This window comes from Sminthopsis crassicaudata, chromosome 3 (genome assembly GCF_048593235.1).
Source record: "Sminthopsis crassicaudata isolate SCR6 chromosome 3, ASM4859323v1, whole genome shotgun sequence".
NCBI lineage: Eukaryota > Metazoa > Chordata > Mammalia > Dasyuromorphia > Dasyuridae > Sminthopsis > Sminthopsis crassicaudata.
Window position 1 is genome coordinate 650,893,861 of NC_133619.1, and position 13,316 is coordinate 650,907,176.

At 42.2% G+C, this 13,316-nt stretch overlaps 1 protein-coding gene across 4 annotated transcripts in view; it reads left to right on the plus strand.

The window, feature by feature from the left end:
• LOC141565072 (platelet glycoprotein VI-like) overlaps window positions 1-12,577 on the plus strand; it is a 17,644-nt gene extending 5,067 nt beyond the window's left edge. For 2 of the 4 annotated variants that reach the window (XM_074308095.1, XM_074308096.1), the window contains one exon: window positions 1-282. This exon is cut by the window's left edge and continues 149 nt beyond it. The gene's annotated coding sequence lies outside the window, so the exon portion shown is untranslated. Of the gene's footprint in view, window positions 301-12,523 lie in introns of those variants that run through there. The other 2 variants (XR_012488840.1, XM_074308094.1) reach the window with 2 other exon arrangements.
• Window positions 12,578-13,316: the final 739 nt, after the last annotated feature.

A 13,316-nucleotide genomic window follows, 5' to 3' on the forward strand; every position in this document is an offset into this window, starting at 1 on the left:
AAGAATTCTGACCAGGCTAAGCAGGACTCCGGAGGAGGCCAGGTGAAGGGCTCCACAAGCTGGTAGAGAGGTGGTGGACACCGAGTACTGAAAAGTACAGACGTTCTCGATCTGGGGGTTGGCTTTGTCCCACTTGACTTCCTTGTTACAAAGTTGTTGTTTCACAGTTTTATAAAGTTTTATAAAGAATCCTCTTCTTTGCTTCTGCCCTGAGAATACAAATGTTCATCTTTTGGTCTTTAAATTCAAAATAAAAAAATTTAAAAAAAACTGAAGGTGTTAAAAAATATATATATCCATGTGGACAGCTAGGAGATGCAGTGGGTAGAGCACCAGCCCTGGAGTCAGATCTGGCCTCAGACACTTAACACTTCCTAGCTGTGTGGCCCTGGGCAAGTCACTTAACCCCAATTGCCTCAGGAACAACAACAATCTATCTATCTATCTATATCTATATAGAGAGGGCTGGAACTCTGAAAAGGTGCACTTGAATCCAGAGCAGCAGAGCACTTAAAGCTAATTACCCACTCAGTGGGAGATCATGGTTCTATCTGATGTGGTGATGTGATGGCTCTCCTCGTGATGGCAATTGCTGAATGTGTGGTGAGGTAATTGTAGGCAAGGATTGGAGGGCAGAGGGAGAGGGTCAGAGTCTCTCTGCCACAGGGTGCTGGGCAGGGAAAACTTCAGGCTCCAGACTTCAGGTTCAACATTTGACAAGCCATGTGGCAGTTTGCTGCCTCCTTCACTTCTCCTAAAGACCAAGGACTTTGACTGATCCTGACTCTGATCCTGAGGCCCTCCAGAGAGCTAGCCCAGACATTACAGCTACATTAATATAAATATATCCATGCCTTATTATCCGAACCCTTATTGGTGACTATCCCAGCTGAATTGTGGTCCTGAAAGCAAAACTCCCTGTCATATAAATAAATATATACCAGTATCTCTAATATCTTATTCTCCTATCTCATACTAGATCTATCAGGTTGGATACCCAGAGGGAGGGACTGTTATCTCTGGTTCAGTGAATGACCCTGAGAGTAGCTATTTCCCCACCATTAACAAGTTAAATGCCCCATCAGTGTGCTTCCCCTTCATAATCAGAAAAAAAGAATTTTCTAACTTTTGGGCAGAAACATTTATTCAAATGCATATCATGATCAATCTTTTATCATCATCATCATCATCATCATTATTATTATAGCTTTTTATTGACCCAGAGGCCAGGAGGGTTTGAGAGTCAGGAGCACCCTTCCCCCAAAAGTTCCTTTCCAACCCTTCCCCCAAAGATTACAGGGGACACCATTTACATTATACATATATAATATATGCATATTAAACTTAAAAGTTTCTTTGTACTAACTATGCTAGACCTTACTCAGAACCAGAATAAAAAGTAAGTCGAGGAAGCCAGTATAATGGTACCCTCTTTAATCTTCCTTTCCTTTGATCATAGATACCCTGTGCTTGGTTTTTCTATAGAAAGTAAGAGAAATGATCATTAATAACCAAATATTCAGATCAGGGAAATCTAGGGATTTCCACCCCCCTCTATTTCCTGATTTAAAGCACAGACCTTATGAAGAACAAAGCTGAGAAAGTCTCACTCTTAGGTTAGCCCTCACCCAATTGGGAGAGCTTATTTCTCAAAGGGTAAAGAGAGTTAATCTAGGTGAACTCTGGGTAATTGCCTCCTGCCCTTATGTCAATGGTTTATTTTGAAGATACAGTGAGATAATATTTGTAAAAGGCACTTAGCACCTTGTCCCACACAAAGGAGGCACTATTTAAATGCTGATTTCTCCTCCCTCTCTGTCTGTATAAGTTTATATATAAATTTATCTATGAAATTTATTCTTTGAAGGTGATAAAGTCTAGTCTGAATTTCATTTTCAATTTCTCCCAGTATGTTGCAGCAAAAGTTTGTTGTTGATCACAATTTATAGTGTGGAGTATATTATTTTCTTAAACTATATAATGTATTGTTGGGGCCCTGGACTTCTGAGAATCAGCCAGAGTCAGGATAATTATAAGTCTTTATTCTTGGTCTTTTGTGGTTGAGGTCAGGGGACTAGATCTAGCAATCTCCACACCTCTTCACCACCTGGAGAATGAATCAATTTCCTCCTCCTACTCCACCCACTCATGTCACTTCCCCTTCTTTGTCCACACCCACCCATCCTGCCAGTAGAGAAGAGTTAGGGAGGGTCATCCTCCAAACATGTTAATAGAGAATTGTCCAATTGGTAATTAGTCTCACATGCTCCATTATCCAAGTGCATTTGCTCAGTTCTAGCCCTTTAAAATGTATTCTTTTGATCTGACAATCAATCAATGAATGAACACTTATTAAGTGCCTACTTCGGACCAGACATTGCATTGAACACTGACATGGATTCTCATTTCTGTTTCTATATCTCTGCCTTCTGTCTCTTCTATCAGCTTTGCTGAGATCCAAATAGATAACCCCTTATATACAAAGTGTACGGAAAAGAAATCCAGATTTCTTTCATGAGGAGATATTAGCAACTGGTAGATCAGGAAATAGCATTCATGAGGAATAATGTCTGTGATAAGCTTTGATGGAAATTAGTAATCCCAGGGGGTAGGGGAGGAGTGGAGGAAGAAGGTGAGGAACAGAGTAAGGAAATTAAAATTATTCACTATTATTTATTTATTTGTTTGTTTGTTTGTTTGTTTGTTTGTTTGTTTGTTTTAGGATATTTTGATTTTTATTCTATCTTCATAGTTCTTTCACTGGATGTGGAATCCCATCTACTTGAATTGTCTTGGATCACTGTATTGTTTTTGTTTATGTTTTTTTTATATTATATTTTTTAATTAATTTTTATAATTATAACATTTTTTTGATAGTACATATGCATAGGTAATTTTTTTTTACAACATTATCCCTTGTACTCCCCTCTGTTCTGAGTTTTTCCCCTCCTTCCCTCCACCCCCTCCCCTAGATGTCAGGCATTCCCATAAATATTAAATATCTTATAGTATATCCTAGGTACAATATATGTGCAGAACTGAATTTTGTTGTTGTTGTTGTTGCAAAGGAAGAATTGTATTCAATATTATTTAAAAATAAATAAATAAATAAATTTAATAATTCTATTCTGAAATTAACATTCTGCATTACTGTCCCAATTGTTCCAGCCACATTTTTCTGGTCTTTTAGTTATGTTCAAGAATATTAATACCCACTTTCCCCCAGTTATTTTTTTTTAAGTTTATCATCTATACCATTAGCCCCTGGGCCATCTGAATGTTATCTGTAAGCCCAAGCACCTTGACCTGGCACAGTCCCCAAAAGACAAGTCACCTATCCTTACCTGTCCTTGTGCAACTGGTCGAGATTTCATCCCTTCCTTCCATAGGGATAGGGAGTCTGATAGTTATGTCCTCTTAGCAAAGATCACAAGTGACAAACATGTCTCATATTCACTAAGTGTCAGAAAGAAGCATGATTAGCCACATATGAATCCCAACTCATTTTTCTTAGTACAGCCAATTTTTATATTCCACCAGACACACTTCTTGCCTGTATTTCAATATAGTTCTGGCTTCTCACTGAGGTTCCTGAGCAATATGACCAGCTTTATTAAAAGTTATGTGGGAGGCAACCAGGTAGTACATTGGAGAGAGCAGACAGAAGAGACAGAGGATGAAGAAAGCTAGGAGAAACCCAGAAATTTGCATCAAACCCCAAGATCCAAACACAATTCCAAATGACTCATGAGGAATTAAGCTATCCCTTTCCAGAGAGAGTGAGTAGACTCAGAAAATAGGTCAAAAGAGATTTTCTTTTGAACTGGCCAAATGGGGGATTTATTTTACATGATTACACATATTATAATGAGTTTTGTTTTTCCTGCTTTCTCACTGGGTAGTGGATGGAGAGGAGGGAGGGAAAAATTTGAAGCTGGAAACAAAATAAAATTGAATTTGAAAATAATATTCTAAACCTGGCGGGGGGGGTTGACATGAAGAATGCCTGGGCTAAAGGAATGCCATTTTAAACACTGTGTAGAGTGGTTTGGAGAGAGGATAATGTACCTGTGGCAGGGAGGCCACTTAGGAGTCTCCTGCAGTTATCCAGGGAGAGATGATTAGGAAATGAACTAACTATGAATTGGAATTGGGTGAATGATAGGATGGGGATGGATGAGAGAGATGTAATGGGATGAGAACTGAACAAAATAGGTAACTGACTGACATAAGGGATCATGTGGAGAAAGACCCTGAGATGCTGAATCTAGGTGCCTTGGGTGCCTTCCAAAGAAATAATAATAAGACACATTATTGTGACATGAGACAATAAGTCTATTTTGTCTAACATGACTCGGAGATGGCCACAAACATGCAAATAGAACTGTCAAACTAATGGTTAGTGGTGGGGCTCTAGGGCTCAGCAAAGAGATTGAAGTTGGTTACATAGACTTGGGAATCATGTGCATGGAGAGGCAAAATGAACACTTAATGAGATCACTAAGAGTTTAAAAAGAGAAAAGAAGGCACCACAGAGAGTCTTAGGCAGCAAACAGGTCAAGAATGTGATATGGATGACTATCCTGCAAAAATGACTTAGGAGGTGGCTGGGAGGAGGGCCAAGAGGCAACACAATCACAGAAACCCAGAGAAGAGAGACCAACTGGGAGGAGGGATTGGTCAATAGCATTCAGGGCAGGAGAAAGAACTCAAAAAGGATGAAGATCAAAAAAAGAGATTTCACTGAGAAGAAAAGAGATAACTGACAATTTTGGAGAAAACAGTTTCAATGGAGTGAGGATGTCAGGAGCCAGAGAGAAAGGAAAGGGGAAATGAGTGAGAAGTAGAGAAAGTCATAAACACAAATGGTCTTGTCCAGGAGATTGCCTATAAACAGAGGACAGCTGAAGGGAAGAGTAGGGTCAGGGCCAATTTAGATTTGTTTTTCAGAACTGAATGTGGAGGGTATGTTTGTAGGCAGCTAGGAAGCAACCAGGAGATATAGAGGAATTAATTTCTGGAGGGAATGACTAGGGAGAAATTGCCCAGAGAAGATGGAAGGGGGTGAGATCTAAGACACATGCAGGGCATTGGCCTTGACAAGAGAAAAGTCCATTCTTTCATGGGACACCTTAGTAAAGAAAATGAGCAATCCTTTATTGGTTTCTAGTGAGGAGACTGTTGGAGGCTGTTGTCAAGAGGGAACTCAGGAACCAGCTTTTGTGACCCATGTACAAGAGAAGAAGAGCCTAATCTCAGCCCTCTGAGCATCCCTTCTCTGTTCAGAAGACAAAGCAGAGGAGACTCCTTTTGGTTTAGGGAACAAGGGAGAAAATGGAAGCCTTTACCTGTGGGCCATCTTGTTCTCTCAGGAGCTGTCCATGGTTGCCTTGGGGGAAGCCTGTACCTGTCGACCATCTCCTTTTCTCCGGAGCTCTCCATGGTTGCCTTGAAGGAAGCCTTTCCTGTGGGCCATCTCCTTCTCTTGGGAGCTGTCCATGGTTGCCTTGGGGAAGTAAGTCTCTTCCTGTGAGCCATTTCTTCCTCACAGAAACCGTTCAGGGTTGCTTAAAGTGGGAACGTGTTCCTGAGAGTGGAATGTCCTTGCCTGTATTTTTCTGAACCCAAATAGGACTTAGTAGATCCTACTCCATCACCCTAAGAAATACTCTTTTCAAAAAGTTACTAAAATAAAACTAGTTGCTTAATGGATTCTACAGACCTTAAGTTACATTTCTAACCTAAATCTTCCCATGTTTGTTCTCTAGCAGAATGTGGCTTCATCCTAGAGCAAAGTTGTAAACGTGGACCTCTGGATACACTGCAATGTTATATCCTAGCCTGTGGAGTGGAGAAGCACCAATAGTCAGGACATCAAGAAGCAGTTATTAAGTACCTACTGTATGCCCAACACTGTGTTAATTGTTTGGGATGCAAAGAAAAGCAACAAACTGGTATCTCCTCCCCAGGAAGGTGATAGTCTAATGGGGAAGACAACATGCAAATGGTTACATACATACTGGATATAGACAGGATTAATTTGGAGCAATCTTCAGGGAAGGTATTAAAGAAGGTTGAGAAAGGTTTCCTGCAGAAGGTGGGGTTTCAGCTTGGACTTGAATGTAGCAGGAAAGGCCTTTTGTTATTTAAAAATCCTTTTCTTCCTAGTTAATTCCAAGAATATGTCCCTCTGTTCTTGACTGAAACCTCTAGGAAACATTTTGCATTTAGACCCTAATTCCAGAAATCCCTTATGTAATTAAGATCATCGTTGATCATTAATCAAGAATTGAGAATTCAGCTAAGTGGTGCAGTGGATAGAGCACCAGCCCTGAAGTCAGGAGGACCTGAGTTCAAATCAGACCTCCGACACTTAACACCTCCTGGCTGTGTGACCCTGAGCAAGTCACTTACCCCCAATTGCCTCAGCAAAAAAAAAAAAAAAAGGCAAAAGAAATTATCATTGACTTGCATTCAGTTAATTCATAGAAAATAGACAAGTTTTTATTTTTACTTTCATACATTTCACATTTCCCTGTATTTTCATGCAAAATAAGCATGATTAGCATCATTTTTGTCTTTAAGTGATCAGTTTCATAAGACCTGATTTGTTTTTGCACGTGGATTGGCTTTTGCATGCATCTTTTCTCTTTTATAAATCCATGTCCGGCTATGGACTGCAAGGTTCATTTTCTATAAGTTTTAATTATTCTGTAAGAATTGCTCCTGTGGTTAGTTTTGTGTGGTTGAAATGAACAGTTTAATGGCATGCTTGATTAGAATTGTGAAATGTTTGCTCTTGTAATCTAAGTGAATTGCTAGCTCAGTGTGGGTTATTTGTATTTGTGTTTTTATATTGTCTTATTCCTTTAAGCTGTTCTTGTGTTTGTGTACAATGTTGACTTGTTAATTAAGTGGTATTATTTTCTTTGAGTGTTCACATTTAAAATGGGACAGATGTGTGGTAAAGACAAAAGGGAAGTTTGGGGCACTTCTCAGAACAAACGTGTGCCTTTCAAATGTATAAGAAATACCCTTCTGACTGTCCCTTCTGCTGCTAACATTGGGTTAATTTGACTAGAGATGACTCTAAACTTTGATGACCTTGTTGGAACAGTTTTAATCAAGTCAAATTAGAGTATTTAAGGCAGAAGGTAGGGAATAAGAAACTCACCCAATTAATCAGTGATGAACAGAACCAGCTACACACATTGAAAAAACTCTGGGAAATGAGTGTGGAGCACAACATAGCATTTCCACTCTTTCTGTTATTATTTGCTTGCATTTTTGTTTTCCTTCCTAGGTTATTTTTACCTTCTTTCTAAATCCAATATTTCTTGTGCAACAAGAGAACTGTATAAATATGTACACATACATTATATTTAAGGCATGTTTTTTAACATGTTTAACATGTATGGGACTGTCTGCTATCTAGGGGATGGGGTGGAGGGAAGGAAGGGGCAAGCTGAATCAGAATTGTGTGCAAGGGTCAGTGTTGAAAAATTACCCATGCATATGTTCTGTCAATAAAAAGGTATAATAATTAAAAAAAGAATAAGGAATTCAATCTCTTGAATGGGACAGCTATAATAAATAGCAGTCAGAGGCAAAGGAAAGGCCCATATTAAAGTCATGAAAGAGCAGTTAATGCTATTGCAATATGCAGAGTACCTGCAGCCCCCAACCCTCATTCTCTGCTTAAACTTGTACCACCCTGAGCCACTCATTTCATGGTGGCTGACCTCTGACCTTGTTCTCATTCCCATTGCCCCTGAAAGCCTAATCATATTTGCTTTTATCTGGAAAGATAAAATCATATTTACTTTTACCTGGACTGTCCTGACACAGGAGTTCACTGAGTCACTGACTTATTTCTCACAGATATTAAAACAAGACTTGTCCCCATGAGATTTTAAGGACTCTGCTCTCCTCCAGTTTTTTGATGATCTCCTCCTTTGTTCCCCACCCCTAGCCATTTCTGTTCCATATGTCTCCTTAGTCGTTAGCAGCAAGAAGTTATGTTCTCCCCTCTGTAAAGATCCCAGTGATGAGAGTCAGGAAAGGGGTAACCCCTTTTGGGTCGGCGCAAGGATAGTGCCCTGACGGTGCAGAGTCCCCTGTAAAGGAATTTACAGGCCTGAAAACCTAGAGTGATAAAAAGGTTTATTGTAGGGATTTGGAAGTAGAGTTTAGTTAGTAGAGTTGAGGGTAACGATAAAAGGAATAGGTCTGGTGGGCAGAAACCCTTGACATAACTGACATGAGGATGCCATGCTCAGGACTTCTGCAAAACGTGGACTCCAAGTCCATGGGGGCTCTTGGTGATCTTGAAGGTGGGTTTTTAGCCAAGGTCAGCATTGAATAGAATTCAATGGGTTTAAACTGTGGGGGTTGGGAAAATCCAAGTTACCTCAGATCCGGTGGGGGCTGGGGAAAGCCTGGATATCATTGGAATTCAAAGGGATGCTCTTTGACCAGGATTTGTGAATCAAAACATCCTAGCCTCTTTGGCCAAGGTGGGGGGTTGGAAATCAGAAAGGAATCTTAAAGGGACCTTAACCCCCATCACCTCTCTGCCTCCAGCCTTTGCTTAGACTCATTCCATCTTAAAGCTATCCCTCAATTTCTGTACCCCACACCTATTGTCAGCTCTGTCTGGAGGGCTCTTGTCCTCCCTGGATCCCTGACTTTTCAGCTATTGCCCTCCCCTTTTAAGGACTTCTAAAAGATTCTGTATCTGAGCCCCTGGCTCTTTCCCCAGAAGCTCAAAATTCCTTTGACTCTTTGAAGTCTGCCCTCCAACACCCTCAACTTTAGACCTCCCCGACTATTTTCTCCCATTTGATTTATGTGTCTCTGAAAAAGGAGGGGCTGCGGTTGGGGTACTAATACAGAAACATGATGAAAACTTTTGTCCAGTGGGATACTATGGTAAAACTTCCAAAAGTTGTTAAAGGCCTCTCTTAAGGCACTAATGGTCACAGCAGTCTTTCTCTCTGCTACTGAGGACATTTCTTGATTCTCCCTTAATGGTACTCTGGAGTAAGCAAAAATCCTCTTAGGAAAAAAATCATCCCAATATAAGGAGTTTCTAAAGAAATACATAGGTTGGCTTACAAACTATGGGAGACTTACCAACTTGTCTCACAGTTCCATTCTTTAGGGGAGTGGTCTCCTGAAATGTCATCTCTGAAAGCCCTCTTTGGAAAGGTGTTTTTGAAATCCTCCCCATCATTCCCACTGCAGCCAAACTCTGGTTATTGGGGTTGGAACGTTATGCCACATTCTCCTTGAGCTGTTCTACCTCAGTTTCCCTGCACTAGTTTCCCTCACTGTCCTGACTGTGTTTCCATGAATTGTTCTATCTCAGTTTCCTTAACTGTTCTGCCTCAGTCCCCTAAGTCATAAAACCCCCCTGGCTCATTAAGACTGAGGACCATTTGCTCTAAGATTATAAATTGTCAATGGGAGATGAGGAGCAGATCAGACTTCCTGACTCCTAGCTCCTCCTGCCCCCACGAATTTATGACACTGCCCCTCTAAAATATTCCAAAAGATAAGACTATCTCAGATACTTCACTGACATCTTTATTTCTGTTATTCAAACATCCTGACTCTGGCTTTTAGTAAAAATGTATAACTTTCCCCCATCCTGATTTTCCCGCTCTTCTTCCTTTCCTTTGTCTGAAGAGCTATAAAAGTGTTCATTGTTCCCCCATTCATTACTGGATACTTTGAGACAAGAGTCCTGTCCAGTCAATTAAACTCTCCAATTAATAAAATATTAAAAAAAACTCTCTAATCTCTATCTTGCCTCAGTTTCTCTGGCATTACATTTTGGAGGTCCCACCGAGATAATAGAGACTGGGACGGGATTAGAGATTAGAGATTTCAGACCTTTTGGTCATCAAGGCCTGGGGCAGCTCAGGATCTGAGTCTATTTCTAGAAAAATCAGCCCTCTGGATTTCTCCAGAGTCTCCAGGAAAAGAAGCAGCTCTTCAGCCGTGGACACGCCTTCAGATCCATTGATTGATTTGGCTCCTGGGAGAGTAAGTTTTTGTGTCGTTTTAGACACCTGGTCTGGTCTGGTCTGGTTCTGTCTGGTTATGCTATAGCATCTGGAAGCTCAGAATAATAATATGCCGACGGGCATCGAAATTCTGAGTAGGGTATCATTCTGGGACGCTGGAAGATATCCTCTGGCTTGTTTTCTGTCTTCTATGTTGTTACTGTTGTGAGTGCAGTCTGTGTGAGTTTTGTTCTGTGTTCCGTGTGATGTTTGTTCTATGTTCTATGTGATTTGTCTGTTTTATTCATGTAAGAGCTCTTTTATGTTTTGGGAACTGTTGATCTTTTAAGAACTGTGATTGAGAAATTTGGTAATTGGATATAAGGGCAGAAAGGTTAGTTCTGTCAGAAACAGCAGTGTTTAAAGATAGTAGCAGTTTTTCCTCTGGTGGTATAGCCTTATATCTGTTAACTCAGCCACCTTATCATGGGAAACTCTGCTTCAAAAACAATAACTCCACTTGAATGTCTTCTTAGTCATTTTTCTGAGACATTTAAACATCATGATTGTGGAATATCGTGGAAAAAGGCTAAACTGAAACTGTTTTGCCAGAAGGAGTGGCCTTCTTTTGGGGTAGGATGGCCCCCTGAAGGCTCCTTTGATAGGGAAATAGCTTGGGCGGTGCACAGGGTAGTTACAAGCGAACCTGGCTATCCGGTTCAGTAGCCCTATATTGATGTTTGGCTGCAAGTTGTCTCTTACCCTCCTTCCTGGCTAAGGGCTGTGGCCATGACAAATGGCATTCGAGTTTTGGTCACACAGTCCCTGAGGCCAGACAAGGAAAGTTGCAAATTGCCAGCAGCTCAAACAAAAATGGAGAAAAAAGTTCTACAAGATTCTCTGGAAAACCCCTTAGATAATCTCGTTCCCCCACCTTATTTGAGTTCAGGTCTGTATCCCCCTTTGCCTGGAAATCCTGAACCCGGCATTTCACCACCTGGGCCTTTATCCCCTTCTCTTTCTCTGGCACCGTCTTCCCCTGCCTCCGTTTCTTCCCCTGCCTCCGTTTCTTCCCCTACCTCTGTTTCTTCTCCTGCCGGCACACAGGGGCTTTCTATGGCCAATACAGAAGTGCTGATTCCTGCCCCTTTGCCAACTCCCTCCCCCATTTCTCTGCTCTCTGCAGCCTCTGTCTCTCTCCCCTTCCTGTACTAGAGGTGGAGTTGAATACAATGCTTCGGGATCTGTCCAGTCAGCCTCGGTTCTCCCCAAACCTGTTCTGCCTTTAAGGGAGATGAGGGGGGCGGAAGGCGTTCCGTTCTTAGTCTGTGTCCCGTTTTCTACAAATGATATTTATAATTGGAAAGCTCAAAATCCGCCTTTCTCTGAGAAACCTCAACCCTTGATTAATCTCCTTGAGTCTGTATTTCATACCCACCAGCCCACATGGGATGATTGTCAACAGCTCCTTACCACCCTCTTTACTACAGAGGAAAGGGACAAAATTAAAAGGGAGGCCAGGAAAGCTGTATTGGGACCAGGAGGAGGATCTGTAGAAGAGCATCGTGCTCAGATTGAAGCCAGTTTTCCCTCTGAAAGACCTTCCTGGGACCCCAACTCCCAGCAGGGTCGTACTGGGCTCTCTGCTTATCACAGATACCTTCTCCAGGGTCTTAAAGCTGCAGCCAGAAAGCCTATTAACATGACCAAGATTTCTGAAGTTACTCAGGGTGCTGAAGAATCCCCGGGAGCATTTTTAGAAAGGTTGTATGAAGCTTACCGAACTTATAGCACAATTGACCCAGAAGCTCCCGAGAACTATAGATCTGTGAATATTGCATTTGTTAGTCAATCTGCTCCAGACATACGCAGAAAATGACAGAAGCAGGAAGGATTTGAGGGCATGAACATATCTCGACTAGAGAATGAATAAAACACTAAAGGAGTACCTTACAAAGCTCGTCTTAGAGACTCAGAGCTCTTGGGTCCCGCTCCTGCCATTTGCACTACTGAGGAGTAGATGCACTCCCAACAGACTGGGTTTAACTCCATTTGAAATTCTGTTTGGGAGGCCACCTCCAATTTTACCCGTGGTCAGGGAACATATAATAGCTGAAATTTCTAACTCCTCCCTTATCAAGTTTCTACAGGCCCTGCAGAAAACCCAGAAGGACATCTCACACCTCGTCCGAGGAGCCCTTCCAGTTCCCCTCTCTGAGCCAGCGCATCCATTCCAGCCCGGTGATGCAGTCCTGATAAAGACATTTTCTACCTCTGGCCTAGAACCCAAGTGGAAAGGACCTTATCCTGTGATTCTCACCACGCCCACAGCTCTTAAAGTTGAATCAATCCCCGCCTGGATTCACTACACCCCAGTGAAGCGGGCGGTCACCACAGAGTGGAAAACAGAGATTGGTGACGACCCCCTGAAACTGAGACTGATCCGTTCCTCCGGTCCTTGATTTCCCCCAAAGACTCTGGGTGGGAAACCCTGGGAAGATTAATTCTTGTAGTTACTCTGTTATTTTGTAAGTGCCCTAAATTGTCTGTATATCCCCCCCCCCCCCTAAGGGCTCCTTTCCCCTTTCGCCGTTTCTACAGTCTGGAAGTGCTATTATGGGTTTTTTCTTAATTCTCTTCCTCCTTCCTTTGTTTTCCAAAGCTCTGGGAAACCCACACGCCCCAAAGCCCGTATGGACATTGACCGTTAGAGACCTTGCAGGAGGTCCCTCCTTTTCTGCCACCTACTACTCAGGCTTAGAACCTTCGATGACAGTAGATCCCTCCCTGGCTCCCTGCTTCTACTTCAGGGCTCCTATAGATCCCCCATTCTGACTTTGCCCTGGTGTTGGATGGTGCTCACTCCCTGGAGATAACTCCTTTAGGATGACCATCCAAACCTTTGACCAGCAGACTCAGACCACACTGGAACCTCCCCCCCCACCCCCCCGCATTATCCTAATGATCCAGCAACCGTCCCACCAGAAGTGGGAACAGTCCCGAACTCTTACCCTTTGTTCCCGAGCAGGTAGCACGTTCGAATTCAGCCACTACCTCCTAGTTGAGTGTAAAGATCCGCCCCCATCTAAGCCCGTGGGACCTCTGACTGCTTTACTAGTCCCACCTAGGACACCAGTCCTGGCTGATCCTGTTCTGAAACCACCATCCCTAGGGCTCTGTGGAGACCCCTACTCTGACCCAAAGTTCTCCTATTATTTCTAACCCCTTAGTTCCAGTTGACAGTCCCCCTGAATCCTTTGGTTCTCACTCTATGCTTGATTTGTTGCCCATAGTGCACCTATTGAA